At 48.2% G+C, this 26,503-nt stretch overlaps 1 protein-coding gene across 1 annotated transcript in view; it reads right to left on the bottom strand.

Annotated features, from left to right (window-relative positions):
* Positions 1–26,503, bottom strand: part of USP40 (ubiquitin specific peptidase 40) — a 667,009-nt gene that overhangs the window by 373,870 nt on the left and 266,636 nt on the right. The gene's annotated exons all lie outside the window — the stretch shown is intronic.

The raw sequence follows: 26,503 nt of genomic DNA, 5'->3' as shown, positions 1-26,503 counted from the left end.
GAGTTAGACCGCTTTCTAGCTGTGGACACAACTAGGGAATCGAAGGGAGCAGGGCCCTTAATGTATGTAGGGTCTGTGGGTGCCACCTTGTACTTTTTTTCTATTCTAGGGTTTAAGACCCTGGCCCTGACAGGGTCTTTGAACACCTCTGCAGCATGCTTGGTGACACCCTTAAGCATGGGCAAGATAGCTGTGGACTTATCCTGAATATCAAATGTATCCAGTAAGAAGTCGTCTTCCACTGGTTCAGTATGCATTTCCACCCCATGGTAGTGTGCTGCTCTCTGCACTAAATGGTGAAACCCTAGTGAGTCCTCTGGGGGAGATGGCCTGGATGGGTAGAGGTCGTCCTGAGGCACATCCGGTATGTCAGGGTTTTGGTAATCTTCCCAGGGGTCTGGGGTCCCCGGTGGAGTGGGGTAAATTGGGGCGTCCGCCGGGTCATAATCTGGATCCCCGTAATCCGGATCTGGGGACGGGGTTGGGGAATGATGAGGCAAGGGTGGCGGAGACCTGGGAGGGGGAGGAGGTGGAAGAGGTGGAGGAGTAGGAGGAGGAGGCAGCCGGGAGGGCACTCTGAGAGGAGAAGTAGCAGAGTCCTTCCGCTTGGGCGGTGGAGGAGGAGCTGGCGTATCAAGACGTCTTTTCTTGACAGCTAAAGTCAATAGCCCAGTCTTTGGATCCTTAGATAAGGTCTTTTGAAAAGGATCTGGTGTAAAGAGGTCCAGTGGCGCCGAATCGTCCGCTGGCGCCGATGTTTTCGGTGCCGAGGATTTTGGTTTCTCTGCGCCATGCCTCTTTGGAACCTCCGGTTTTTTCGGCGTCGAAGTAGTTTTGGGCGCCGGAGCGTCGGTGCCGAGGGATTTGTGTTTGTGTTTTGTCGGCACCGAGAGTCCAGGCTTCGGCACCGGTGGCTTCGGAGTGGAGCTGGGCGTCACTTTCTTCGGTGCCGGACGGTTTTTATCGGCACCAGGCGTCGGCCTGTGTGCTTGGTTTTACCTAGGCCTGCAGGCGAGGGTGTAACCTGAGTCTCTTTGGTTTTGGGCGCGGGGGTGGGAGGGGGTAGAGTACTCACGACCCTCTGCGCCGGTGTGATGTCCTCCACGTCGGAGTCGTCTGCCTCGGAAGCGCTGACGACGTCTTCCTCCTGCTCGGTGTGTCGTTGCCCCGAAGCTCCGGTGTCGTCTCCGAAGATATCCGGTGGAGCCGCGGTCGATGAGTGCGCCATGGTGCGTCGAGCTCTTCGATCCCGGATGGTCTTTTTTGATCGAAAAGACTTACAGGTGGGGCAGTCTCTAGCCTCGTGTTCTGGAGAGAGGCAAAGGTTACACACCTGATGGAGGTCGGTGTGGGGAAATTTAGACCCACATTTTGGGCACTTTTTGAACGGAGTCCTTTCCATCGGCCGGGACCGGAGTCAAGGAGGGCCCGAGGGCACGAGGGCCGGTGCGATGTGCGGAATGGAGAAAAGTGCCGCTTCGAGAGATGAAGATATTGATGAAGAAACTCGAAGAACGAGGATTTTCCGTCGAGGCTGGAACCGTAGAAGTTCGAAGCCGGAGCACGAAGTATCACATCCGAGCCCGATGGCGGAAAAAAACAAACAATCTAAGGATGGAGCCGAAGCCCATGCGCAGTACGGACCGAAGGAGGGGTCACCGAACTCGTGACTTCCAAAGACTGTCCAAAGAACAAAAACAAACTGCAAACATCCGGGCCCAACACCAGATGGCGATCTATGCTAAGTGTACAATCTGCAGCTCATATGCCTCGAACATACAGTTTTACCATTATATTTGATTTTCATTAAATACATAACAAGTCATTGAATGGAGTCTATAGATGGTGCAGGTTAAAAGTTATAGATTAAAGCGTATTATCTATACTTTAACTTTTCCTATGTATCAATAAAAGCCAGATGTGAGAAAGTGGCTCTGTATATACTGTTCCTTAATAGGTACAGGGTGTACAGAGTCCACAGACCCCAAGGGTTTAACAGAGGTTAAAGTTAGATATAATCTTACTCTCCAAAGTGGTAGCCTGGTCGAGCAGTAAGGCAGTATCAGAGGACGTGTAAAGCATTTGTTGTACACACTCAGTCAGCAAATAGTTCCACACACTCAATAACTGAACTCTAGGCCAATGGTTTGTATATAAAAAATATATGCTTGTTTTATTTTAGAACCAACACTTGGAATTAAAATATATTTTCTCGACAGGAGATGTTTCATAAAAATACTTTTGTATATGCAATAGACTTTTTAGTAAACAGTTACAAATAGTTGCAGTAGGCAACTCTATTTCTAAACACAATACATTGAGCTCAATGCTAAATTCAAATTATATGCAACAGATTACTTTTTAGATTACTTTTGTAATTCCAGGCTTGGATCCTAGATCCAGTCCTGGGTCAGTTCTCAGAATCAGCTGTTGAAAGTCGACTTTGGTACTGTAGTGATTTTTAACTAATATTTAGCTATTTCAAAAGTGAGCACTTCGAAAATATTTCAGAGCAAACAATCAATGATTCCCTATGGAAGGAAATATAGGTTACAGGTACAGTAGGTTATCGTTACTTTTGTAATCCAGTACTGGGTGGCTAGACTAAGTACTGGGACATTTATCCAAAACAGGTAAGTAATTACGTTTTTAGATGTTATACGATTTTTGAGGAATATTTAGAAATTGCAGAAATCAACACTTAGAAGAAATTTCATAGAAAAGCAGTCAATGGTTTCCTATGGAAGAAAAATGAGTTAAAGGTAAGTATAGTTGTGGGTACTTTTCAGAGTCAGTGCTGGGCACCAAGATCCAGCACAGGGAGCTCACCTAAGAGCAGGTGAGTAAATCGGTTTTTGGTACTCGGCTGATTTTTGGTGAATATTTTGAGTTTTGAAAAGTTCACACTTAGAAGAATTTCCAAGAAAAAGCCAGTCAATGTTACCCTATGAGGAAAATGAAGTTAGCGGTTTAAGGGTAAGTTCTCGACTGGCAGAGTTGAAGTTCTGGGCATAGACTCAGGGGTCTCCCAGTGTCAGGTAGGTACAGTCAGTTCACCCTCAGCGGTTTCAGGACGGCCGGGTGCAGAGAGAGTTAGGCCCAATGTTAGCCTATGAGGAATAGGGGGGCCTGGTCTGGTGGCTGCTGACTAGCAGGCCACGCGGCTGTGGGAGCTGGGCTCCTGGTCACTCACTCAGGGCAAGTAGGCTAGTGTAGAGATTGCACTGCCAGGGCCACTCGGGCGGCTGGGTGCAGGGTGCTTTTGAGCCGTCGGGCGCTCAATGGAAATCAATGGGAATGTTCCGGTTAGGAAAAAGGCTGCAAGCTCGGGGACGAGGATGCTTCAGGTGCCACCACCACTTCGAGAGGTAAGTTGGGTAGTTGTAGGTTAGGTGGGTACCCCGGGATTGGGCACAGGGGGCGGCAGGGCGCCGCGTGCAGGGGTGCCTTTTGGTGTCGGGAAATCTTACCCTCGGATGATCGCGGTTGGGGGGGCACCTTGTTCCAAGGCTGCAGGCTTCTTCCGGAATGTCGAGGGGGTTCCTTGGGTGCCGGACTCGGGGTCACAGTCGCCGTGGGGTCGTCCTCAGGGTCTTTGCCCACTCCGGCACTGGCCAGGCTTGGCTGGTGCAGAGTGTGCTGGGTTCGCGGTTCTGGGCTGCTGCCAGGGGTTAGAAATAGGTTTCTGAGTAGAGCCTCTACTCATGGGAGTCCCAGGGGCTTAGAGCCAAAAGGTAGCCAGGTCCTCCGGGGTTGGTGAGGTTGCTGGCCACGAGAGATGCCGCGCTGGTGCAGGTTCGGGAGTCGACAGGCCGGTAGGGCTGGGGCCAAAGCAGTTGGTGTCTTCTTCCCTTTTTAGCAGCCGCAGGGCAGGTCTTTGTTCTTCTTGCTCTTCTTGTAGTCTTTTGAATCTGGAATCTTGGGAAGGAAGGTTCAGGGTGCCCCTAAATACTAGATTTAGGGGCGTTACAGGTAGGTGAAGGCCAGGGACCAATGGGTCCTTGTCCTGGGGTGGGTACACCCCCTATCCTGCCTCTCTCCTGTGGGAGGGGGGCAGTAGCCTAATCCTGATAGGGTAGGGCCTCCCATCTTCAAGATGGCGAGAGCCCGGAGATGTGCTTCACCTCGCCTCCCCCACCTGAGGGGTGGGGTGGGCAGGCTGGCCCATCCCCTGTCCTTGTATGGGGTTTCCGGCCAAGCTTCCCGCCAGAGTGGGGGGTTGCAGTGGCCTGGGGAAACTCCAAGAGGTGGCATGCCTTTGAAGCTTCCCTTTGCTCATCCTGGGGGAGGAGATTTATCACCTCACCCAGGATGTGCATTGTTGCAGGCCCGGGAGAGCAGGGGCTCCCCCACCCAGGGGTCCAGCAACGTGTCTGCTGTGTGGCAGCCTGGGCAGCCTCAGAGCAGATGTGGATTGTAGGTTAGTTGTAAGGGGGCATCTCTAAGATGCCCTCTGGGGTGCTTGGTACATTAAATCCCACACTGGCATCAGGGTGGGTTTAATGTGCTGAGAAGTTTGATACCAAACTTCCCAGTCTTTAGTGTTGCCATTATGGTGCTGTGGAGCTCGTGTTTGACGAGCTCTCAGCACCATGTACTCTTAAATGGCAGCACTGCACTTACAGTGCCCAGGAATGGACCTGGGTACTGTAGGGGCACAGAGCTCCTGCTCCTGTGCCCACACCATGGGCATAAGGCACCCAGCCAGAGTGGTGGCTGATATATGCCATGGCAGTGTAGGTGATGGGCATGGCACACAGAGAGGTGTGTCATGTCGACTCTTCATTTTGTCCTGCACCCAGACACTCAGCCTGCAAAGGCAGTGTGTGTGTGTAAGGGTACAGGGCCTCTAAGGGTGGCACAAATGAGTGCTGCAGCCCTCAGAGGCCTTCCCTGGTCACAAGGCCCTGGGTACCATTTACTAGGGGCTGACATGTGGCCAGGGTTTGCCAATTTGGAGTTTGTGTGGTTTAAGGAAGGAACATAGGCCCTGGGCACCTGGTTGGCAGGAGTCCAGGGTACACTCAGTAGAAGTACATTCAGCAATTTAGCAAAAAGTGGGGGCACACCATGCAAGAAAGATGGCACTTTCTCACACCAGACCAGTGACTATGTTATTTTGGGGAGACATCTCATTTCGAATGTCACACATGCACCACTCAAATATTATGAACCCTAACTTGTGGGCAGCAAGTTGTGCTTGGGGGTGACTTATTTAATATGTAAAATCAGGTTTTCTTACCTGTCAAAAGGGTGAATTTGACAGGGTTGGCCAACAAGGTTCAAGCTGCTGCTATAAGGCTAAACAGGGTAGGCCTGAAGCCATGTTTTCACTGCCACTACAGTTTATGGCAGATCAGGTGCTGCAATTCAAAGGTGCCATTTAACTTTCCATGACAATGGTGTACTTCTGTACCATATACTCTAGCCTTGAGGAAAGTTAAATGTCCCATCAGGTTTTAAGCCAATTGTGACATGTTTTAGGGGTCAGAGCACACATACCTGGTGCTGAATAATAGTGTCCTAGTCTTAGAGTGCAGTATTACCAGTAGGTGAGTCTTTAAACACTGAAAAAATGGGAATGACCACTCAAAGAGGTGACTTTGCAACAACTATCAACACCAGATATTCCCTTCGACCCATCACCTGTGAGCATTTAGAGCTATTGCAAGGCACGATGCCATCAGCCCCAACAATTTAAAAAATATGCTCACTGTCAGACAACACAATGTCTTGTAAAGAGGAAGCAGCCTATGAAATCCCAATGCTCTCTCTCTCTCTTTCTGTGTTGGGAAAGCCTTCGCCAATCACTATGTCAGTATGGTCCTCAAATGGTTGTATCTGTTGAGGCCAGAGCGGAGTTTTCTTTGGCATTCACAACAAAGCCTAGTCTGAGTAGAAGTGACACCACTTGCTAAGTGTGTATTAGGCATTGCTGATAGCTGCTGTTCTTTATCAGCCAGTTGCCCAGGTATGGAGGACATGAATGTACCTGTGGCCCAGATGTAGTGCAACCACTACCAAGAATATTCTCAGGCTGTTCTTACCCTGAATCGTAGCACTTTGACTTGTTAGTATTGTCTACTTCCGACAAAATGCAGTAGAGCTGATGGAATGGATGGACAGGGATGTGGAATTATGTGTCTAAGATTGTGGGTGACCAAGCCATTTCCTGAGTAGATCAGATGAATAAAGTCCTGCAGGGTGGTACTCTCATAGTGCTCTGACACTATGTAACAGTTTAGCGGCCCGAGATCTCATGTAGGCCTTAGTGTTTGGTCTTTCTTTTGTTTGAGTAAGTACAGGGAGCATAAATCCCTTCACCCCTTTTTGTTCTCTAGCTCCCTGGCTGAGATGTGCATGCACCTCTTCTTGTAGTCTTTGGTGTAATTGAAGGATTGTTTGACAGGGATGTGGGATATTTGATGGTGTGAAACTCCAAGCAGTGTCCTAGCTAGACAAATGACAGGAGATACTCTTGCAGATGCCTTGCTTGCAGATGGCTTGTTGCAGTTGATTTAGGAGATGCTCCATCTCCCCCCAGTGATATGTCATACCAGGAGAAGGTCTACTGAGTTTGGGATGCGCCAATGCGTTGCTTACTCCTACTGCTACCCTTTTTAGGTCTCGGCTGCGCTTGCGCAGTCTAGCTCCGAGATTTAATGACTTGGAGAAGAGGGGCTTGAACCTGCCTCTCTTCTCCCCTGTTCTCCATTGGCTGGCCTCTTGAATGCTGGCCAGCCATTGGAGAAGAGGTCAGTCATTCCGATAGGCCCCGTCCTTTTCGGATCGGGGGGCGTGTTTTTTGCAAGAAGTCTCAAGGAGGAGATAACAGCAAAACACGCCCCCGAATCCGAAAACGACGCTGCCTTTCTCCGAGGCATTTCTGTTTTGCCTCGGAGAAAGGCTGTGGTGTTCCTGGCCCTCACCTCGCCCGCTTCCAACCCCTCGTTCGCTTCCGCACTTCCTCCGGGTCTCTGCGCCTTCGCCAGGACCTCACTCGCCCTTGCCACCCCGTCTCTGGCCTGAAGTGCCCTGCGGCCTCAGCCAAAGCAAGGAAACTTACTGCTGTGGATTTCCCTGCTTCGAGCTTCCCCAGGCTGCCTGCGCACAACGTTAAGGAGTTACACAGGTGGTGGTAATTGGAAGCATTTTTGGTAGTCCTCCTATTTTTCGGATATCCTGTTCATCGCTTAGGCTGTGGATAATTGACCCCGAGCATAAGAATAGCATTGCCTTAAAAAAGGCGTGTGTACAGATATGAAAGAAGGCCAGCTGTGGCTGGTTTAGGCCAATTGTTACTATTATCAGGCCTAGTTGGCTTGATGTGGAAAATGCTACGATTTTTTAAAATATCATTTTGTGTGAGGGCACATGTGGCCGTGAATACTGTTGTTAGGGCTCCAAGGCATAGACAGATTGACAGTGCGGTTTTGCTTTGTTCAATTATAGGGTGAAATCGGATTAGTAGAAAAATACCGGCTACTACTATGGTGCTCGAGTGCAGCAGGGCAGAAACTGGGGTAGGGCCCTCTTGTGGCGGCCCCTACACTCCCACCTCTCTACTCCTCCCCACACCCCCTTTACTTCCTCATCTCCGTCCCCAGGGACCGGGCGCGCAACACCAATTGGACTGAAAGGGCTTCATCCCCCCCCCCCCTCCCTCGTGTGTGGCAGCCCGGGATGAGACAGCTCCCCAGTGCCCACACAGCCGCACCCGAGCACTTCACTGGTCTTTGAAAGACCATTTGCATGTTAATGAGGCCTCGCTGGTGTTTCACCCCTTCTAAGAGCCCCTGCAGCTCCACTCTGCCTATTGCTTCAAGATTCAGCCCAGTCCCCCCCCCGCGAAAAAATGTCTTAGCCCGCCGCCCCCCCCCCCCGAAATTGGGCTCTAGTTGCGCCTCTGTGTGCAACCAGACCTCTTGCACGGTCTGGGAGACACAACCTAACACATTGCTTTTATAAGTGTTCCCCTTAACTTAATTGTTTTGTTCGGTGTTGATTTTTTCTTCTCCCTGTCACATAATAATAAAATGCACGATACAACTGAAATGCTTGTGACAAAACATCACCAGTAAAACAGTCCGATGTTATTATTTTTAATTTCACAATATTAATTGCAAGCATATAGTGGATTGGTCAGGTAGCTGCCTGTTTTCTCTTTTTGTTTTTGTGCCGCTTGCAAAATATCCATTGCAACAGCTTGCCAAGTCCAGATACATTGGGTTTGCCAATGCTTGTTTGTAGTTACTGTGACATGCGCACAAAGCACTGCATAACAAGCATTTACAATGCAACGGTCTCGGCATTGTTAAAGTTAGAGCTATTGGCATTGCTCATGACAATGCCGTTTCTTTAAATGTTTTAAAAACAAAAACAAACAAAAATAATGTCATGATGGGAGGAGCCAAGATGGCGACCGCAGCAGACGCTTGAGCGCCCGGCTCCGTCGGCCCTTGGCCCCGGACTATTATCCTGATTCCTATCCTTGTCGATTCTCGAGGTGAAACGTGTACGACGACGCGCTGTCCACGCCGCCGCTTCCCCGACGTCTCAGCCCGCCTGGATGCCGGAGTTTTTGGTGCTTTTGTTCTCCGCCCTGGACCCCTGCTCCACTGTGGCCTTTGCCGGCCCCCGGGACGCTCCGCAGTCCCCGGACCCGCTAGCGCAAATCCGAGCCCCGCGGTCCCGACCTCACCTAACACCACGGACTGTCGCCAGATGAGCCTGGGGAGGGACGGCCAGACACCTCCTGCACCCTGCGCCTGAAGGGCTGGGGCTGTAAGGTAAGCCCCGGTGAGGCGGGTCTCCTGCCCCGATCTGTGGACAGCGCTGTGGGAGGCTGCCGACCCCCTTCTTCTATTGCCTAGTCGGCTGCAAAGAGAACCTGAGGGAGGGGAGGCGACTGTTGGCTTTCCCAGTTGCGGCGCAGACCTGAGGGGAACTGACTCCTTGCTACGACCCCCCCCCCCCTGGCCATTGTACCGTCTGGCGGTAAAACATGGCGTTGTTTGCCTGCTCGCGGCTGGGGGGTGATACTCCGGTCCTGCCCGCTGCCCGCTTCGCCCTCCCTCCACCAGACACCAGCTCCACAGTGCCGTCCCGGATTGCTGCCGATGTGGGGGTGCAGCTTCCGCTGACATGCGGCTCCGTACTGGCCGTCCTGCGGGACTTTCGTTTACAAATGTTTGCTCGCTTTCAGGCGCTAAGTGAGCAGTTTGACTCCCTGTTGTCGGCTGCGGGCCGTGAGCGCTCCGTCTGTCATCAACACGGCGTGGGTCTGCCAGTGCTTTTGCCCTCTTGCGGGGACGCAACGGCTGTGTGTGATCGTGCTACACTGGTGCCTGCATGTGGCTTTCCCGGCACCCAGGATCAATTGCTCTCCAGCTTAACAGCCGATACTTTGTTTCCCCGTTCATTGCTGCCTGCTTCATTGTTGCCTGCCTCACCGCGTCTGCAAGAGTATCCAGCTGAGCAACACCTAACATCCTCGAGGAATCGTTCACGGTGGCCTACTGCTTCTTTTCTGTGGAACTCCTGTACTCTACATGCCATGTCTGGACTTTATGTGGTGCACAAAGGGACCTCTACAAATGGTCGGCGGCCATTTTGGGATTCTACTTCACCATCTTCTCCCAAACGGCCATATTGTCTTTGTCTGCACGGGATGCGGGGCCTTCATGTAGGGGCTGGCTTAACCTCAAGCCCGCGATCGGGCCAGGGCTAGACTGCTTAATATCGCCATGGTTTCACGGAGGGGCTGGACTGGGACTGGAACTGTATGTGTACTTTGTGCGCATTCGCCGCGATTTGTCTTCCTTCATCTAAATTGTTGTGGCAATTCATTTTTACACGACCGTTTTTGGGGTAGTGGGTTCTCAGTGTGTGGAAGCCAAAGATGGCCGATGGTTTAGGGCGCTCTGATGATACGTAGGCTCCTCCCCACCTTCTTCTTTTTGGGAGTTTAGATTAGAATAGTCCTGTTCTTTTCTCACCCCCTTTAACATAGGTGTATTGTTTTCTTATCTTTCTTTACTTTATTCTTACTCTCTTTCTTGTCTATATTTCGGGTTTATTGGGCGACAGGCACTATGCTGGGGGGGGGGAAGGCCGTAGCCTCCGCATTGGTGTAGGGTGGGGGGGTAACTTACTGTTTCTAATTAGTTCTATGGGCCTTTTTTCCCTTTCTGTTTCTGCGCTATACTTGTTTCGATTCTGGGTCCGGGTGGGGGGTTGACTGAGTGGGGGCGGCACTGGAGGGGTGCGTAATTGCTCATGTGACTATCCTGTTATATAACTGCACTGCCTCACTGCCTGCGATTTTACTTCCATTGCTGTTTTAATGATGCTGCTGCTCTCCCGTGTGGTGAAGATATCGTGCGGACTCGAATCTCCTTGGTTCTTATTCTTCACTGACTATTTCCCTGATAAACTTATTTTGAAAACTTTAAAATTAACCTTCACTTCTCCTTTCCCTGGGGTCAAGGATTTCTCCAGTGTATGTTTCATAAATCGTTGCTAACCTTGACCGTTGAAGCACAGGGGCCGTAATGTTTGTATCAGTGCTTAACCGTATCGTGGCCGGCCTGAAGGTTGTAGGCCCGTATTTGTTCTTTTAATATGCACGAATAAAGGTTTAATAAAAAAAAAAAAAAAAAAAAAAAAAAATAATGTCATGAGCAATGCCAATAGCTCTAACTTTACCAATGCCGAGACCATTGCATTGTAAATGCTTGTTCCTACTGGATCTAAATTGAATATCGCCTTGTCTGGCTGGGAAGCCTCTCCAGTGCCCTGGGCAAGAACTCACATCCTAGACATATGCACTATTAAGGAGCCAGGGGGTACATGGCCTCTCAAATAGAGTGGGTATTTAAGTGCCAGCTTCTTCTATACACTTGGTCATACTTTTTAAAATGGGCATTAACTGGTCTCTCCTCAGAAAATACTCCTCCTCCTCCTCAATGCAGTTTCACTTTGTGTGACCTGCTGTTCTGTGGATGGCTGCAAGGTAAGCTGTTGTGTCATCTAGTGGTAGAGCATTCACTGGGTAGTGCTCAAAGGTTGCATAGTATAATCACACCAGGGATCGTAACCCTGCTCAGCGAGGACAGACTCGTAATAAGGGTCTTGGGAAATCTAACTCAATGTCCTGATCTGTATTAGTGTAATGTGAGTGGGGTGATAAAGTCAAATGTCATTCTCATACAATCTGGCACCTCTAGTCCTGGTCGAATCTAAGTGTTCATTGTCTTCTCTATTGATTGGAGGTGATGACGGTGTCTGGAGTAAAGTGGCTGGTCTTTTGTAGTTCGACGGTCCAGAAGCTCCAAAAGCACGTTAGACCCCCAATTGCAGAAAAAAACAATCTGAGGTGGAGTCATTGTTCTGGTGCTTTGTGTGTTTTAGAGATCACAAGTCACCTTGAAACGAAAACGTATACTTTTGAAGAAAAACAACTGCAACGTCTACATCCAATACTAGATGGCAGGCGTATGCAAAGCATGTGATTTACAGCGGCACATGTAACAAGGATGTTCTAGAAAATGAAGGATTGACTACCAAAATCTACCCTTAAACCTCTGTAATACAGTGAAGATCAATTAGACATTTTGGGAAATTCCATAAATAAATCCCACGGCAGAGATTTCCTTTTTGAAAGGCTTTATGCCAAGATTTTGTTTTCACTCTTAAAATGTGAAATCATTTGTGTAGCTCTACTATTGCACATTTTTGCAGTGCAGTTACCACCAGGATTTTTCTGGCATAAATCGATGACAGATTTTTCATAATTTGATGTGGTTTAACCACATCAGTGAAGCATTCCAAACATACATTTGTTATACCAAAGAAAAAACAAGCATTTGCAATGCAATAGGTCTCGCATTTATAAGAGTTTGAGCTATTGGCATTGTAAAATTACAATGCCTTTTATTTATGTTTTGGTTTTAAAACAAATAAAAGGCATTGTCATTTACAATGTCAGTAACATAAACTCGCATAAAACCAGTGTGTGGAGTGCAGCAGTGTGCGGCGTGCAGCTGTGTGCGGCGTGCAGCTGTGTTTTGTGTAGCAGTGTGCGGCGTGCAGCTGTGTTTTGTGTAGCAGTGTGAGGCATGCAGCACTGTGTGGCATGCAGCGGCGTGCAGCAGTGTGCAACAGTGTCGTGCAGCATGCAGCGGTGTCGTGCAGCATGCAGCGGTGTCGTGCAGCATGCAGCGGTGTCGTGCAGCATGCAGCGGTGTCGTGCAGCATGCAGCGGTGTTTCATGCAGCAGTGTACGGCGTGCAGCAGTGTGCGGCGTGCAGCAGTGTGCGGCGTGCAGCAGTGTACGGCGTGCAGCAGTGTACGGCGTGCAGCAGTGTGCGGCGTGCAGCAGTGTGCGGCGTGCAGCAGTGTGAGGCGTGCAGCAGTGTGAGGCGTGCAGCAGTGTGCGGCGTGCAGCAGTGTGTGGCGTGCAGCAGTGTGTGGCGTGCAGCAGTGTGTGGCGTGCAGCAGTGTGAGACGTGCAGCAGTGTGTGGCGTGCAGCAGTGTGCGGCGTGCAGCAGTGTGCGGCGTGCAGCAGTGTGCGGCGTGCAGCAGTGTGCGGCGTGCAGCAGTGTGCGGCGTGCAGCGGCATGCAGCAGTGTGCGGCGTGCAGCAGTGTCGTGCAGCATGCAGCAGTGAGTAATGCAGCAGTGTGCAGCAGTGTGTGGCGTGCAGCAGTGTGTGGCGTGCAGCAGTGTGTGGCGTGCAGCAGTGTGTGGCGTGCAGCAGTGTGCGGCGTGCAGCAGTGTGCGGCGTGCAGCAGTGTGCGGCGTGCAGCAGTGTGAAACGTGCAGCAGTGTGAAACGTGCAGCAGTGTGCGGCGTGCAGCAGTGTTTCGTGTAGCAGTGTGATGCATGCAGCACTGTGTGGCGTGCAGCGGCATGCAGCAGTGTGCTGCGTGCAGCAGTGGCATGCAGCATGCAGCAGTGAGTAATGCAGCAGTGTGCAGCAGTGTGTGGCGTGCAGCAGTGTGTGGCGTGCAGCGGTGTTTCGTATAGCATTGTGCGACGTGCAGCATTGTGAGACGTGCAGCAGTGTGTGGCGTGCAGCAGTGTGTGGCGTGCAGCAGTGGTTGGCGTGCAGCAGTGGTTGGCGTGCAGCAGTGTGCCGCGTGCAGCAGTGTGCCGCGTGCAGCAGTGTTTTGTGTAGCAGTGTGAGGCATGCAGCACTGTGTGGCATGCAGCGGCGTGCAGCAGTGTGCAGCAGTGTGCGGCGTGCAGCAGTGTCGTGCAGCATGCAGCAGTGAGTAATGCAGCAGTGTGCAGCAGTGTGTGCCGTGCCGCAGTGTGTGGCGTGCAGCAGTGTTTCGTGTAGCATTGTGCGGCATGCAGCAGTGTGCGGCGTGCAGCAGTGTGCGGCGTGCAGCAGTGTGCGGCGTGCAGCAGTGTGTGGCGTGCAGCATTGGTTCGTGCAGCGGTGTGCGGCGTGCAGCAGTGTGCGGCGTGCAGCAGTGTGTGGCGTGCAGCGGCATGCAGCAGTGTGGGGTGTGCAGCAGTGTGTGGCGTGCAGCAGTGTGAGGCGTGCAGCAGTGGGTGGCGTGCAGCAGTGTGAGGCGTGCAGCAGTGTGAGGCGTGCAGCAGTGTGCGGCGTGCAGCAGTGTTTCGTGTAGCAGTGTGATGCATGCAGCACTGTGTGGCGTGCAGCGGCGTGCAGCAGTGTGCGGCGTGCAGCAGTGTCGTGCAGCATGCAGCAGTGAGTAATGCAGCAGTGTGCAGCAGTGTGTGGCGTGCAGCAGTGTGCGGCGTGCAGCAGTGTGTGGCGTGCAGCAGTGTGCGGCGTGCAGCAGTGTGCGGCGTGCAGCAGTGTGTGGCGTGCAGCAGTGTGTGGCGTGCAGCAGTGTGTGGCGTGCAGCAATGTGTGGCGTGCAGCAGTGTGTAGCGTGCAGCAGTGTGTAGCGTGTGGTAGTGTGCGGCGTGCAGCAGTGTGCGGCGTGCTGCAGTGTGTGGCGTGGTTTGTAAACAACAAGAAAAGCGGACATCAAAGGAAGGGTGGGAGGGAACGAGCATATGGGGTGTGAGTTATAACGAAAGTTAATTGTTGTAAGAGGGGATACAGGAAGTGAGGCCGAGCGCGCGCTGGAGAAAGCAGTCTGCTGCTTTGAAGTCCGATGCCAGATGCCAGCTTCGCGCTTGAATGCCTCACATGCACTGGCCATAAACCGCATTCCTAAGGTCTTGTGCCCCATACTAAATCTCTCTGAATGCGTGAGGCGGCGCAAGCGCAGGAAGTAGCTGGTGGCAAATGGAATGTGCGTGGTCGTGCGCGTAACCGCCACCCAAAAAACTATGAAAACTGCATTTTGCAATAAGAAACGCATTGTCAATGGATCTAGAGAAGTCTAAAACTCTGCAAAATAGACTCTAAATAGTGAGTGTGAGAAGTTGCCCTGGTATATGCTGTCCACTAGTAAAAGTGGGCATCTTGCACCAGTCCAAACAACACTTATTGATTATTAAGTTAAAGAAAACCTTTATTGGAAGCAATTCTAATGGTAGCAATGGAGAGTAGCCTTCAGGCTAAGTCTCGAAGGAATGTAAAGCAGCTTGGTTTACCAGATTATAACCTCCTGAATGACCAAATGAAAGGAGAACCACTCAGGGAATACATAAAATATATGTATTTATTACTAAACACGCTCTACTAACCTCTTTATGAGATTAGAGAACAAGGCACACAATATACAATCACTAGAACGACAGTAAATAGCACAATACACAGCGGGCTCCAGGGGGAGACCGAACCATATACTAAGAAAGTGGTAGAACAACCACGACTTGACTAGACAGTGCCTAGAGCACGTAGAATCGCTCGGACCCCAAGGAACCACCCAAGGTAGTGGCACAGGGGACCCATGGAGGCCGGGTGCAGTGTGCGAATACAGTTCGGAGCTACGTACAACTCTATGGTAAAGTCGCGGTTGGAATTTTAAAGATTAAGGACACTTAGGAGAGGACTTTAAAATTTTGAATGTGTGTCCTCATGTAACGTAACTGGTGCTATGTAAGGCGCTCTGATACCTGATTGGATTCGGGTCAAGTTCGTGCTATATAAAAATCTGCAAAAAAAAAAAAACCTTTGGAACATAGAAGGTTCTTAGGCCAGCACCCTTGTGAGTACCGAGGTACCCGTGTTACCTATACCAGAGTAGCCGGGTGCATAGGGGTCAAGTGGTGTCGTAAACGCTCGTTGATTTTAATGGCGAGATGCGAAGAAGTGCTGCTGCCGGGAAGATGAAAAGTGTCCGGTGTGATCCAAGCCTGAATCGGAGCGGAGAAGAACCTGAAAGCAGAGGAGACAGAGTCTGGGTCACTTCACAGTGACCAGGGGCACGATAGACGAATGCCCACCGATGTCGGGTGTTTCAGGTGAGAAGAGGTGAAGCTTGACTCTGCAGCCACGGGGACTAGGAGACGTCGACGACGACCAAAGTCCTGAGGTGAGCTGTCCCACGAAGGATGTCGAGTGCTGGGGTTCAGTGTCCAGATTGAACACCAACAAGCCTTGGCAACTGTAACCCACACGAGGAAAGATGCTTCGGTGAGGACCAGCAAGCTCCTGGGGACTCTCCAAGCTATGGAGAGTCAGGGCACGTCTGGAGCAACCAGGAAAGCCCACGGAAAGTTAAAGTTACCTTCACAGGGACCCACAGGTCGACGGACCAGGGATTGCGAAGGGACCTCGAGCTGAATCACAAAATACCAGCCCACGGAACACTCGTGGAGTGCAGGCCGGAAATCTTCAGTGGAATTACTGCTCGGGGTCAGGACTACAAGTAGCCCAAAGCACACCCTCAGGGACCGCCAAAAACCATATGCTGCTGCAAATGTACACGGTGGACAGGGGTTCGGGTTGCACGGTCTCCACGAAGGATACGGGCCTCAGAATAGCTGAGAGCACATATCAACCTCAGAGACCACGGCAACCCACCTCCTGTGTTGCATAAATCTTCGAAGTCCTCAGGAGCTCCGGAGATGCAAACCGGTCAGATGCATTTAGGTGCCTGCCTTGCAATGGGAGTAACTCCTTAACTCCAAGGGAGATTCTTCAGTTGTCCAGCGTCGTGCAGATCGTTTCTGTAGCGGAGTTTAGTTCAAGTAAAATCTAAAGTCCTGAAGTCAGGGGTTCCTACTTTATACCCAAGGAAGGGGTGGGACAAACTCTGGAGACCCACCGATGGGAGGGTCAAGACAGTGGGGTGGCTACACCCATGTCCTTTGTCCAGTTTTCCACCAGTGCAGGAGCAAATGGCTCCTGCAACCGGTTTGAGCTTGACTATGCACAGGGACACCAAATGTGCCCCCAGTGCAGACATCAAAGCACTCTCCGAGTGCATCCATCCAGCCCCAATACACTAAAGCATGTCTGGGAGGTGGTCACACCTCCCTGTGACAGGAAACCTATTGTCCAGCCTTCCCCTGCCAGAGATTCGTCCAGCAGCAGGAGGGCAGACTCGTGTCTGTGGCTGGCAGCATCCATTTTGGGATGCCAGGTTCTGTTAAGCTGGTACCTGGTGTACCGGTGTTGTCATATCTCTCCCTCTAGTAGGGTGGAATCATACCTCCCACACCAGTTACTGGTGTGGTGGTATGATTCCAAGGTGTTTGACACCAAACACGACATGATTCCATGCAGCCGTTTTAAAGTTAGCATTTACCGCGAGGTAATAATGCACTTAAAATATGTTTGGCTGCATCACAAACAACCCCGTAATAGGAGGTTCCGAAGGCTGCAGAGGGGCTCTGCTCATGCAGGTGCACCCTCTCATATAAAACCCAGCACCCTCCCTTAAGGATTGATAAGGCCTGCCATAGGGGTGACTGATAGGTTTGTATGTGCAGTGATATGGAGTGGATATAGTCAACCTATATCTAAATAAGGAGTGCATGCACCATCTTACACAGGCTGCTGTGGCAGACCTGTTGTGTCATTTTGAATGGTCTCCCAGGGGTGGCATAATACATGCTGCAGCCCCTGAGAGGCCTCTGGGGTACCTATGCCCTAGGTACAGCCGCTTCACCTGTCAGAACGCATGGATTTGGGCGGACTCCAGATCCCAGGGGGCCTGCTGCTATCGCCCGCACCTGGTGACACTTTGCCTTCCTGCCGGCGCCGTTAAAGCACCTTGCCGCTTACGCGCAGCGGACGCGCGCGGACGAAGCCCGGACTAAGGGCGGACAGTCTGTGACAGTCCGGGACTGTCCGAGGCTGGGCTGGGCCCTACCCTTTACATCGCGCCATCGATCGATCCTAGGAGCCACTGAACATTGAAAACATCTAATCTGGTAACTCATCTATGGATTGACTGCACTGTAGAACTATCAATTAATTTTAAATTCCTCGGTTATTGACAATTGCTACTTTGTATTGCCTTGACCATGCCTTTAAGTTTAAGGGAACCAGGATTATCGGGGTCAGGCCCTCTGGACAATTATTTAGTAAAAAAGGTCAATAAAATTAACAGTGACCGACGGGCTTGCCTGGGGATGGATAGCCTCCAGGAGAACCCCCAAAACCCTATAAATGCTGAGAGTTTCCCTTTGGACAAAAGGTATTTGTGTCTCCCCTTCCCATACTCAAGCCAATGTTACTGTCACGGCCACAGCCCAGGTCCACATGGACCCTCTAGATCTGGGTGTGAATTCTGCGAGTGACGTGACAGTCGGGGTTACACATGTTCCCAGACCAGTCAGGAACTGCAGAAAGCAACAAAATAAAAAGGGGGGGGCCTCTACCAAAGGAAACAGAAGGGTCGATATAGGGGAAAAAGCTCATACCGATTCAGACGAGTTTTTAAACAGCAGTTTTAGTGCAACAACCCCATTATTCCCTGACCATTTTTCTCAACTACTCAGTTCCTTTGAGGTTTTACTTGACACAAAATTAGATCTACTTATGAAACCTCTGGTAAGGAAACTTGATATGGTTGCTGATGAGGTTAAAAGGCTGGGAGGATTATTAACAAAACATTTAGACTGGGTAGACAGCAACAATAAGAAGGGGCAGCGCGCAGCTGGGCACGATAACTTAGATGGAGTAGAAAAACCACAGATCACATCTCAGCCTGTCGGTAATAATGCTTTAGCCATGCCAATATCTCCTATGACTACTATAGCTTTAAATCCAGCTAGCTCAGTAGTAAAGGAGCAGGTTCCAGCGCATAAAGCAGATGTGGTCTTGAAAGCTAGATCTATTAACCTACCCCCGGCTTGCTCGTGATTTTAACCAACGTCCCACCCCAGGACAGGCAGTCAGTTCCCTTGCATGTGGAATCGCATGATTCTCTTAAGCAAAAGACAGTGTCATGGTTACACAGGAAGTGTGGGTTCCCTCTTAACATGGCCAACGACATCTTAAGTACTCGTAGGGTAAATTGGATTGGGCCCTCCAAAAAATCATCTAATGGAGATTGTGTCATAGCCAACTTTAGACACACTCAACATGTGGCTACTGTCTTACTGAGAGCAGCATCCTTGTCCCAAGATGCCAATAGCATTCAGGCCCGTCCCCTTGGATTCTTTTATACCCACCTCTCCCCTAGAGATAGCTTCCACCTGACTAGACAGAGAAACCTCATCCCAGCATCGGACTCGATGCCTTTATTTCATCAGGGGGTAGGTGCTGCCCACCAGTTTATGGGCGGGCCAAATATATCCACATCTAATCGTTTCGAGGCACTCTCTCTGTTGGATATGTGCGACTGACAGGAGGCTGGTCTTCAGGGGGGGGACGAGTCTTCACCGGTTAAGGCCCTCTATGTAGAGGATCAGTCTCCCGTATCATCTGTAGATACCGATGTTAGTCATTTGCCTGCCAAGATCTGTAAGGGGGGTACACCTAAAAACTTGATCAAATTGTTAACGTGGAATATTGCGGGTTTACGTGCCAAGAGAGATAATCCATCCTGGCTAAGTTTCTTAAAGGACTATGACATTCTGGCACTTCAAGAGACTTGGGAAACCGAATGTAATTTTTGGTTAGATGGTTTTACATCTCATTTTGTTCCAGCTTCAAAATCAGTTTCCGGAAGGGCCTCAGGAGGATTAGTGGTTATGCTTTCGGTGAAACTAAAAGGAATCGTTAGCAGGATAACTTGTTCAAGTAACAATTTTCTTATAGTGGAATTTATACTCACCAATAATATAAAATTATTACTGGTTAATTGTTATAATTGCCAACAAGAGGCCTTGCCGAACGAGCACTTGTTATGGTTGGCGAATTTTTTAAATTCATATTCTTTGAAGCAAACCACTTTTTTCTATTTTATTTTGTTAGGTGATTTTAATATACATTTATGTAGTCATAATTGCTGTTTACCTGATACTGACGGTCCAGATCTGACATCCCCTCAGCATTTTGAGCACTCAAGTAAGGGTGAAGCTCTGGAAAATCTTCTTATGGAAAATCAATTGTACCAACCAGGCTTTCACGAACAAAATGTACGGGTGCCCACTTTTATTGGGAGGGATAGTAACACTATTATTGACTACATATTTCTTTCATCTGGACTTTTAAAATATGTATGTTTTTATAACGCAATTCCCTCTATTTTTAGTGACCATAACCCGGTGGTAATCGAAATGTTAGATGGCCTTTCACTTTTAAATTCCTTAACCTCACACATGTTGGACATCGAAGTTAGGGCAAAGGATCAGGGAAGAAGGCTAAATTGGACCAAGATAGTCCCAGAGGAATTTTTCAACTCATTAAAGCTAGAGGCGGCCCTGGACTTGGAAATCTGTGGGGACCAATTCTCTACGGGGAAGGAAGTAATTTCCTCGTTTGAAGCCATATGCTCCCTAGTGTCAAAGGACCTAACTAGTACTAGTAGACCAGTACCTAAGATTGGAGTCTCCGGCTGGTTTGATCATAACTGCACTAAAGCTCATAATAACCTTAAAAATGCACTTCAGGCCAGCCCGAGGAACAAAATCTTAGTGTCGCAGTTAAGGAGCGATTATAAAAAAGCACTGATGGTCCGGAAAAAAGAAATTAAACATAACGCCTGGGCCGATCTTATGGATAAGGCAACTTTAAAAGATAGTGCGAAATTCTGGTCCATTATCAACACCCCTCTTTTTTCCGATGTTAAAAACGAAGTACTGGAAACTAATATAGCAGAGGATGACTGGTTGAGTCATTTTAAAAATATATATGGTAGTCACTTAGATTTAGAATCTCTAAACGGGCAAGATTCGGCTTCTATTTTAACCCCAGTTAGTTTTCATAGAGGAGAAATTATAAAAGCAATTGAAGACTCTGCAGGAAAGAAGGCTCCTGGCCCGGACGGGGTCCCCACCGATCTGTATAAGGCAAACCCGGTGTTTTGGGCCAATATATTGACCAATGTATTTAATTCATCGGCTATCGTAGGTTTTCCCAAATCCTGGTCACATTCTATCATAATACCGGTGTTCAAGAAAGGCCAAAGGGCTGACCCTAAATGCTATAGGCCTATATCCTTGATAGATTCCTCTATAAAAATCTTGGGAAAAGTCATACTTGCTAGGATAACAAATTGGGCCTCGGACAATAACATCTTGTCCGATGCACAGTATGGCTTCAGAGCCGGCCGGAGCACGGAGGATCAATGTTTGAACCTCCTCTTAATAATAGATAAATACACCAAGGCGGCTGGGGGCTCCTTTTACTTGGGCTTTATGGATTTGTCCACGGCCTTTGATCTCGTAAATAGGTCAAAGCTGTGGACAATGCTCCTGGAGTTGGGACTTGACCCTCCCCTTGTGTATTTTCTTTCAGTGCTCCACCAAGATCTGAATGCCTCGATAAGGATGACGACTGGGGGGAAGTGCACGGCCAGCTTTAAGTCTAGCAGAGGGGTACGACAGGGTTGCATTCTTGCGCCCATGTTGTTTACCCTATACATAAATTCCCTGGAACAAAACCTGCTGGCTGCAACGCAGGACACCCCGCGTATGGGAGGTACTCCGATCCCGGTGCTCCTATACGCGGATGATGCTGTCCTGCTGGCCAGGACTCCCCTGGCGCTGCAAAGATTGCTGGACTCATTCGGGGACTTCATGCATAGCCTGGATCTGGTGGTTAATAACGGCAAATCTCATGCTATGTCGTTAGGTCAAGCGAAAAACAAGGTAAAGCCTTTTTTCTGCAGGGGAGCCGAAATCTCAAGAGTGAAGACTTTCACTTACTTGGGAGTAGTCTTTGATGACAAGGGTTCATGGTCCCCTCAGCTTTCTTTAAAGGTAAATTCCATAAGAAGCTCATCTGCGGCTGTACTTGGCTTTGCAAAAAGGTTGGGAGGAAAACCGACAGAGGCAATACTAACAATCTACAAAGCCAAAACAGTTTCCATTGTAAGGTATGGGGCGTCAATCTGGGGTTACATTAAACACGACGCGATCCAAACGGAGGAAAACAAATTTCTTCGTACCCTCCTTGGCCTCCCACAATCAACCGCTTCTTATTCAGTCCATTTGGAGCTCGGGTTAGGTTACATAGCAGACATGATTAAATTAGCCCCACTACTGCAATGGATCAAAATTTGGCTAAACCCGAAACTTACTTTAAACCATAAAATCCTAAAGGACTGTATTCGACTTGACAACATGAATAAAATTCAATGGTTGTCAAACATCGAGAGGTTAGCTGCCTACATTGGGAGACCTGAAATCTTTTTTAATCCTGAAATTCTTTGCAAGGCAGATCTTGAGTGGGTAAAAATCAATTTTACAAAGCTAAGGGAGGCCGTGCGGGAAGAAGAAGAACTTCGTAAACCCTCTGTCAGGGGCCACGTCCTGGTATCCCAGCTCTCAGGGTTGTCTTTCTATCTTACAGTGGTAACCCATCCTTTTCACAAATGGCTGTTGACTAAATTCCGGTTCAACCAAATACACATAGTTCTTTGGGATGTGGCTGGCTGGAATAGGCCTGAAAATGTCGCCCCTTGCAAGTGCGATGATATCTCTCCACAAGACACCACGCACTTTATGCTATTCTGCTCCTTTTTTAAATGTGCTAGGAAGAGGTTTATTATTCCTTTATTAAAGAGCAGGAATTTTACACAGTACAAGCCAGCTCTATTGTTTCTAAGCATGCTTGAATGTCCATTAACTATGTTCTGTGTCGCTAGCTTTTTGGTGGCAGCTGTTAGAGAAAGAAGAGTCAGACTAAAACCTATACAGGATGTGGAGCCTATTTGATATATGGAATTTGATCCTGTATTAAGATTTCACGTTGATTATGGTCTTTTATGAAATTTTATTAGGAGTTGTTCTTAAATTGTTGATTTGTGAATCGCAAGATTTTATGTATTTAATTGTGTAGTATACTTTTATGATTTTAATTAATCGAATAAAGTGGTTTTGACTGACTGACTGAACCATATACTGGGGACTTATAAGGGTACCCCAGAATCCAATCTGAAGTGTACCTAAAGTACATTCAATCCATTTAGAGGAGAAAGCAGAACAACTGGGGTCCTGATTAGCAGGATCCCAGTCAGACTAGTGGAAAACCAGCAAAATACCAGGAAAAACAGTGGGGGTAACCATGCAGTCAGATTCCACCTTCCTACAGTGAGTCCAGACAGAGAGGAAACTAATAGATTGAACATGGAATACGGTGCAAGAGACTTGACAAAGCTTCCTTTTAGAGCCCCTTGGAAAACTTGAACATATGTGTCTATGTATTTATATCTTAGTTGGCTGTACTGTGTCCCGAGACAGAACCAAATGACCGTTTATCAATGTCTCACAAAACATGGGTACACTACAAGTCTCCCCTCAGTTGTAACAATAGATGTTCCCATGATCCCATGGCTGTTTTAGAAGTTACAAGATCCCCAATTCATGTAACTTAATGTAAATAGAATCATCTGACTTTTCTGACACCCTTGTACTTTGAGGATTAACTTGTAGGTCAGAGACACAAGAGACACGGAACAACTGCTGCTCATCACGAAAATACTATTACTGTCAATTAGCACTTTAGTCTCCTAATGGGAAAGGTAAATAAATATTATATACGATACAACATAATCCACTCTTGGTCTACTTCACAAATAGATGGGAAAATCAAGCACATTAGTGTGTGTGGTATCCATATGCAAGGAGCACAAACAAGTCATCTCAGTAGGTCCGACTCAGCATTTTAAACTATAGCAAGATGAGTCACCAACAAACCCCTAAGTGTCAGATATCCAGACCCACATTTCAAACACCTTTGTGGGCATAATACCTTGGGATGGTGTGCTGATCTAGGTCAGCACTTTTACTCCCAACCCAGGAGACGAGAAAGATTTCAGGGCCAGATAAACTGCATTCAGAACCGCATGTCAAAGGAACTATCTTCTGTTTACCATACATCATGAATTTGTTTTAGGCCTGTAGCGTCCCCCGGACCATAATTGGGCCATAACTCATGAATAAACCCAAAAGATGTGTAAACTACTCATGAAACGCTCGAGTTACGACACACTAGATTCACATAATAATGTACAAAGTAGAGGCTTGTACAGGAGTTTTTTCTACTTGCCCCAGAGAAGAACCAACTGGAATTGTGCCTGCTGCATCCTGAGTGAGGGATACGTTGAACAAAGAAAAACCATGAAGTCTTACTTCTCTTTGGACTACCATGCTGTGGTGGGCAAATGACCCCTTATGTTGATCATGGCGTAAATGGATGCTATATTCTACAAATCTTTGTATGCAGTATTGCCACTGTAAACGACATTTTCTGGGCAGGGAGAAGAAATGGTTTTGCTAAATTCAGGGACAGTCTGATGTTGAACAGTAAGCAACGATCGTGTCGTAAAAATAATTCTGAGACATCTCATAAGTCTGTAGCTAACGTGTGGCTAATGATCGTTTCTTTTCTATTTCAAGCATGCTGTCCCAAAAATACAAAGTTAGCTAAAGTGTGGGGAGCTCACATCCCAGGAGACACCTATGCTCCCTCTTGGCCACAACATAAATACCACACTGGACTGTGGAAGTGCTAGCCTTGAAGACCTGGGCCCGTACTATAGACAGGGCCCACCGTCCCTATTTGTACCAAGGCAGGTCTTTAAATAGGTGCATCAGGGGCAAACAGTGGTAGTGTGCTCTATTACAAATAAAGCATGCCCTCAGAGCAGATGAAAACTTGGACTGCCCTGAGGGCAGGGCAGTCAGTGAAAGACTGAGTGGCTGCTACCAAAAAGTCAATTGACAAAGATGCCCCTGCAGGCAGGTGCAGCGAGTGACTCCCTGTGTGATGTTCCTAACAAATCTATAGCAGTATAACCACCTCTAGCATCTGGTGAGATTGTGGGGAGTTGTGGGAGAAGAGAGAGGACTGGGTTAAGAGGAACTTAACCATTATCAGAAGCTCCAGAAGCCAGGGAGCCTGAAAGATACAACTACGATCCAGCAGAAATAGATAGACTAAAAAGAGCCAGTTGGATTTAAATGGACCAGAGGTTAGTGAAGATGCCATAAAAATAACTAGATGAAATGCACAGAGATCAGTCAAGTCATTTCAAAATACTTTCATTAGATAACAATTTGAGTATGTAATTTCCTCTGACTGTCATGGATGGTAACTGCAAAGCTTAACAACTGACTGTATGATTACAGAGTTGTGGCTGGAAGTCATGACTTCATATACTGCTAATCAGACAAATGTGTAGGTTAAGAGGTTGGCCTTGAGCTCAAGTGTCCTTCAACCCTGCACGAGAAAGCAAAGCAAGAGACTGATATCATCTTATTTGGAGTTGTAATGTTCTACTCCATGCACTAGGAAAAACTACAGTGTTTGTGCCAAATATCAAAGAAATGCATGCCATGTTCATGCTGGCAGCTCGCTCAGCATGAATTGACCAAACCATTATACAAGGATATAATTGCAGGAAAAGAAACTACTATATCATATACTGAAACTGTAAAAACTTTGAAGCACGTTTGTGTGTAAAATGTGCCTAATAAACTGCAATATGTACGTGTAATCTAGAGACAAGGATAAGATGGAAGTAAAATACAGATCCCTACATGTACTCACTTGTGTAGTTGGCCACCATCCATACAGAATGCCAAATACAGATCATGTATAACATATTGGTTTATAGTCAACACTCAATGGTTGTCGGTCTTTCCCCAGTTAGCTGGCACACTAGTCAGCCGGTCCTTATGCATTCTGCCAAAGGGGCATGACATCACAACTTTACTACACTGTTCAAGTGCTGGATGGTGGGCATTCAACACTTCTAGCCTGAGTATCTGATGTGCTAAACACGATTTGTCAGCTGCCAAATCCCCTCCAATTCTCTCTGGTGATGGGAAAGCAAACCAGCCTCATTGCCCTTCTTTTGCTTCAGCATTGCAATCATTTTTTTAGGCAGAGCCATGATCTGCAGCTACCTTCAGAGCTAGGTGACAGGTTCTCTTCTCTTACAATTCACGGACAAAATCTTCCTCCACTGCTTGGATAGTTTATCTCACTCTCCTGGGACAAATACAGTTCTTTTCTCAGCTGCTAAATCAGCTGTCCTCCTAGCATAATTTAGCTCAGAGGACTGAGTGTGACTGAGAACTGCCTGTCTCACTCCTAGAGAGTTCGCCTAACACCGTGTTGTCACTCTCCCCAAATAAGACCCATTTCCTGCTCCAAATTCAAAATCACAGGCGACTTACAAATTTCCCCTGCACATGTCAATGTCATAAATTACAGAACAAATAAAATATCCCTGCATCAAAGGTGATCAGCTACCACTACTCAATGCAAATTGCCTTAACTTCTCAGTTATAAATGTACAGAAAAGATTTTCCAGCATCAGCATTTCTTCCAACCACGGACCAGAAAGAAAGCAGACTTATCCAGAATCGGCCAGGCATACCCGGACAGACCAGACGCACCCAGAATAGGTCAGACTATGTATCGACTAAGAGACAAACCAGAATCTAGTTAGACTGCTGCAGAGGCATAATTTTCAAATTCCATCAGTCCCTGAGAAAGGCCATCCCCTAAATTTGTACTGCACTCCAGGTACATTGACCCAGAAAATCACCAGACTTTGTGGGCAAAAACACGTACATATACACACAAACCTCTCTCGGACAATATAATCCCACGCTTTTTACTCCACACACCAATTCTCCTCTCTGGATCAGACCCTGGAAAATCTTGCCCAGATCTCAACTAGTCTCTAGATTAATCCACATTGAACAGGCACTTGGAAAGACTTACCCTGAGCTGGGCATTCAGACCTTCCTAACTGCACACTATTCTACAATGACAACAAATGTTCAGTAAAATGGAAACATGATTGACCCTTGTAAGATAACCTATAAATCTTATTCAAAGCTTTATACTTTTATATTTTATGGATGGGGAAGTCGTCTCCATCCATAAGGGTGCACCAAAAGAGGAAGCATCCATGTTGAACTCTATTTATGCCCCCTCCCCGGTCAAATGATTCATTGTATAGTGCAGCAGTTCATCCACTATACATATTCTAAA

The sequence above is a fragment of the Triturus cristatus genome, chromosome 3_1 (genome assembly GCF_964204655.1).
Source record: "Triturus cristatus chromosome 3_1, aTriCri1.1, whole genome shotgun sequence".
NCBI classification, from domain to species: domain Eukaryota; kingdom Metazoa; phylum Chordata; class Amphibia; order Caudata; family Salamandridae; genus Triturus; species Triturus cristatus.
This window is presented reverse-complemented; position numbering and strand designations above follow the sequence as displayed.